Source organism: Triticum dicoccoides, chromosome 7A (assembly GCF_002162155.2).
Source record: "Triticum dicoccoides isolate Atlit2015 ecotype Zavitan chromosome 7A, WEW_v2.0, whole genome shotgun sequence".
NCBI classification, from domain to species: domain Eukaryota; kingdom Viridiplantae; phylum Streptophyta; class Magnoliopsida; order Poales; family Poaceae; genus Triticum; species Triticum dicoccoides.
This window is the reverse complement of record NC_041392.1, coordinates 275306911-275312408: the sequence shown is the minus strand read 5'-3', so window position 1 is coordinate 275312408 and position 5498 is coordinate 275306911.

Genomic DNA, 5498 nt, shown 5'->3' with positions numbered 1-5498 from the left:
GCTAAGCCCCCGAGTGGGAGAACTTAGGTGAGTACTGGACTGCAGCTAAGCCCTCGAGTGGGAGGGTTGCTCTCCACTCGGTAGGATTTTTTCAAACTTAGGCGAGTGCCGGACTGCAGCTAAGCCCCCGAGTGGGAGGATTGCTCTCCACTCGGTAGGATTTTTTCAAACTTAGGCGAGTGCCAGACTGCAGCTAAGTCTCTAAGTGGGAGAACTTAGGCGAGTACTAGACTGCAGCTAAGCCCCCGAGTGGGAGGATTGCTCTCCGCTCAGTAGGATTTTTTCAAACTTAGGCGAAACGGATTCGCAGCTAAGCCCCCGAGTGGGAGGCTGGCTCGCCACTCGGTAGGAAACTGTTTTTACAAACTTAGGCGAAGCAGATTCGCAACTAAGCCACCCACTGGGGATTTCCTACGCAAACAAAAACAATAATAATCACTGGGAAAATTATAACGCTCTTGTCTTTGATAAATAAACTATAGGAGTTTTTCTTATTACATCTCATCCGAGTGAGAATTCAAGTATAAAAGGGGTGAAGTAGCTCCGCATTCCAGGCTCGTGGCTCGTCAATCTGGCGATCGACATTGTAGAGGTGGTATGCTCCATTGTGGAGGACTCTGGTGACTATGAAGGGGCCTTCCCAAGTAGGGGCGAGCTTGTGTGGTTTCTGCTGATCAACTCAGAGGACTAAGTCTCCTTCTTGGAAGGCTCGGCTCTTGACGTTTCTGGCATGGAATCGACGCAAGTCTTGCTGATAGATGGTCGATCGAATCAAGGCCATTTCCCTTTCTTCTTCTAGAAGGTCGACTGCGTCCTGCCGGGCTTGTTCTGCTTCATCTTCTGAGTAGAGCTCGACTCTGGGAGCATTGTGAAGCAGGTCACTCGGTAAGACTGCCTCGGCCCCGTAGACCAGAAAGAATGGGGTTCTTCCGGTCGATCGATTCGGGGTTGTCCTCAATCCCCAAGGATTGTTGGAAGCTCGTCGACCCATGCACCTGCTACGTGCTTGAGATCGCGCATCAATCGGGGTTTCAGTCCTTTGAGAATTAGGCCGTTTGCCATTTTTGCTTGCCCATTCGACTGGGGGTGAGCGACCAAAGCATAGTCGACCCGAGTGCCTTGAGAGGCGCAAAAGGCCCTGAATTTGTCGGAACCGAAGTTTGACCCGTTGTTAGTGATGATGCTATGTGGAACTCCATATCTGAATATCAACTCTCTGATGAAACTGATAGCGGTGCAAGCATCAAGATTCTTGATAGGCTTGGCTTCAATCCATTTGGTGAACTTGTTGACTGCTACCAGCACATGAGTGAAGCCGCTCCTGCCTGTTCTCAGTGGTCCAACCATGTCCAACCCCCAAACAGCGAAAGGCCAGACGAGTGGAATGGTTTTCAGGGCTGACGCAGGCTTGTGTGGCATATTGGAGTAATACTGACATCCTTCACATTTGTCGACTATCTCTTTGGCCATCTCATTGGCTTTTGGCCAATAGAACCCCGCTCGGTATGCTTTAGCCACAATGGTCCGAGAGAACGCATGATGAGCACAGGTCCCCGAGTGGATATCGTTAAGGATCATCTGACCTTCTTCTGGTGTAATACACTTCTGGCCGACCCCAGTCACGCTTTCTCTATATAACTGTCCCTTTATGACTGTAAAGGCCTTGGATCGATGGACGATCTGTCGAGCCTCTTCTTCGTCTTCTGGGAGTTCTTTCCTCAGGATGTACGCGATGTACGGTTCTGTCCAGACGGGAGTGATAACCAAGACTTCCATGATCAGGTCGACCACAGCTGGAACTTCAACTTCAGTCAGATCCGTGGCACTTTTTGGCTGCGGGCCTCTTCAGTGAAGGGATCCTCCTGGACTGATGGTGTGTGGATGTGTTCCAAAAACACATTGTTGGGAATGGCTTCTCTTTTGGAACCTATTTTTGCCAGATCATCAGCTGCTTGATTTTTCAGTCGGGGTATGTGATGAAGCTCTAACCCCTCGAATTTCTTCTCTAGCTTTCTCACTGCATTGTAATAACCAGTCATGGTTGGACTTCTGACGTCCCATTCCTTCATCACTTGATTGACCACCAAATCTGAGTCGCCATAGACGATGAGGCGTCGGACACCGAGTGAAATGGCCATGCGCAACCCATATAAAAGTGCTTCGTATTCTGCCTCGTTGTTAGAGGAATCAAAGTGGATTTGAAGAACATATCTGAGTTTATCTCCTCTGGGGGAGACCAACACCACTCTGGCTCCGGAACCATTAGGCATCTTGGAACCGTCAAAGAACATGGTCCAATGCTCCGAGTGAACCTGAGTCGGCAGCTGCTGTTCAATCAACTCGGCGACAAAATCAGCGATTGCTTGGGACTTGATAGCTTTCTTTGCCTAAAACTTGATACCTAGAGGAAGGAGTTCAATCGCCCATTTTGCCACTCGACCAGTTGCGTCCCTGTTATGCAAGATCTCTGACAACGGAGCGTCGCTGATGACTGTAATGGAATGATCAGAGAAGTAGTGGGCAACTTTCTTTGTGGTCATATAAATCCCATATACGAGCTTCTGATAATGAGGATATCTTTGCTTCGATGGGGTCAAGACTTCAGAAATATAATACACTGGGCGCTGAACTTTGAAGGTTTTCCCTTCTTCTTCCCGCTCGACCGTAAGTACCGTACTGACGACTTGTCCTGTGGCTGCAATGTAAAGCAGCAAAGGCTCCTTGCTGATTGGGGCAGCAAGCACTGGCTGGGTGGAGAGCAGAGCTTTGAGCTCTGCGAACGCTGCGTCAGCTTCAGGAGTCCACTCGAACTTGTCAGACTTCTTCATCAATCGGTAAAGAGGTAATGCCTTTTCACCGAGATGAGATATGAATCGACTTAGGGCGGCCAAGCACCAATTAAGCTTCTGAACATCGTGCACTCGTACAGGACTTTTCATTCAGAGTATAGTACCAACTTTTTCTGGATTGGCATCGATTCCCCGTTCGGAAACGAGAAAACCGAGTAACTTTCTGCCAGGAACCCCGAATGTGCATTTTGATGGATTAAGCTTGATATCAAACCTTCTGAGGTTGGCAAAGGTTTCAGCAAGGTCAGTCAGCAGGTCGGAACCTTTCCGTGACTTGACCACAATATCATCCATGTACGCCTCCACATTCCGACTGATTTGGGTGAGCAAACACTTCTGAATCATCCTCATGAATGTGGCTCCGGCATTCTTGAGGCCGAATGGCATGGTAACATAACAGAAGCACCCGAATGGAGTGATGAAAGCTGTTTTGATCTCGTCAGGCCCATACAGACGGATCTGATGGTACCCGGAATAAGCGTCTAAAAAAGACAGTCGCTCACATCCCGCAGTCGAGCCGACTATCTGGTCGATGCGGGGGAGAGGAAAATGATCTTTCGGGCAGGCCCGATTGATATGTTTAAAGTCAATGCACATGCGAAGTGACTTGTCCTTCTTGGGGACCATGACAACATTGGCGAGCCACTCGGAGTGGTAGATTTCTCGGATGAATTCCGCCACTAAGAGCCGAGCTACCTCTTCGCCAATGGCCTTTATCTTCTGGACGGCGGACCGTCAGAGATGTTCCTTCACAGGCTTTATTTTTGAGTCGACTCTTAGGCGGTGCTCAGCCAGCTCCCTGGGAAGACCCGGCATGTTAGAGGGTTTCCATGCGAAAATGTCCCAGTTCTCACGGAGGAACTAGATGAGCACTTCTTCCTATTTGGAGTCGAGTGTTGTCGAGATATGAGTTGGAGCAGCACTGGGGTCGGTCGGGTGGATGTGAGTTGTCTTCGTATCGCTAGTCGACTGAAAAGCTGACTCTGTAGCGGGCTTCTTGGCTCGCAACAAATCACTCGGGTCTGCAGTCTTCTGGTACTCCTGCAACTCCACTACTGCCATCTGAGCATCTGCGATCTTTGAACCTTTCAGAAAACATTCTTCCACTTTCTTCCGATTGCCCATAATGGTGATCACACCTTTGGGGCTAGGCATCTTCAATTTGAGATACACATAACATGGTCGGGCCATGAAGCGTGCATAAGCCGGCCTGCCCAAAATAGCATGGTAGGCACTCTAGAAGTCTACAACTTCAAATGTCAACTTCTCTTTGCGGTAATTCTTGGAATCACCGAAAACCACATCAAGAGCAATCTGGCCGAGTGATTCAGCCTTCTTCCCAGGAATGACTCCATGGAAACTCATGTTGCTGGCACTGAGTCTGGAGATCGGAATGCCCATCCCTTTCAACGTCTCAGCATACAATATGTTCAAACCACTGCCACCATCCATCAAGACTTTGGTCAGTCGAGTGCCTTCAACCACTGGGTCGACCACCAGAGCGTGCCTCCCAGGGGTGGCAATATGCGTTGGGTGATCGGACTGGTCGAACGTGATGGCAGTCTGGGACCATTTCAAATAACTTGGTGTCGCCGGAGCAACCATATTCACCTCTCGGTTGATAACTTTCAGTCGACTTTTGCTCTCAACATCAGCAAAAATCATCAGGGTGGAATTGACTTGAGGGTATCCGTCGTCAATGTCCTCTTTGTGCTCGACCTTGTACGACTCCTTTTCCTTACCTTTGGGCTGCTTGCTCTGGAACTGCTGGATCAAGAGTCGACACTGTCGAGTGGTATGTTTCGAGTAAATGAAATTACCCTCTTCATCTTTCTTTGTGTGGACGAGACATGGCAAGTCCAATACATCATTTCCGTCCTGGTCTTTAACCTTTTTGGGGTTCCAAGGCCCTTTAGGTTTCTCTTTAAACTCTCCTTGGGTTAAAGCCAAGGCTTCCCCGGGAGCCGCTGGCTCGGCTTTCCGCTTCTGTTTCCGATTGGGATTGCCTCCAGGTTCTTGGGCGACTGACTTGAGTTTGCCACTCCTGAGTCGATCCTCATCTTCGCCATTAGCGTACTTGGTGGCAATCTCCATTATCCGATTCAGGGACATATCCCCGGTTCGACCGAATTTCAAATTCAGTTCTCTGTACTTGACGCCTTCCTTGAAGGCACAAACTGCTTGGTGGTCAGGCACATTCTCCACCGAGTGATGTAACGTGATCCACCTCTGGATGTAATCCCTCAAAGTTTCATTCGGCTTCTATACACAAGACCGCAGTTCCGTCAGCCCTGACGGTCGCTTGCACGTGCCTTCGAATGTGGTGACAAACACTCGGGAGAGATCCTCCCAAGTGTAAATGCTGCTAGGTGCTAACTGGTTCAGCCACGCTCTGGCCGAGCCCTCCAACATGAGAGGCAGGTGCTTCATGGCCACTTCATCATTGCCGCCGCCGATCTGGACGGCCACTCGGTAATCTTCAAGCCAAGTATCGGGCTTGGACTCGCCAGTGAACTTACTGACTCTAGTCGCCAACCTGAAGTTGGGAGGAATCACAGCGGCCCTGATGGCTCTACTAAAGCACTCTGGCCCCGAAATATGTACTCTGCTACTGGTAGGTGCATCTCTGTCGTGACCTTCTCGGTGAGC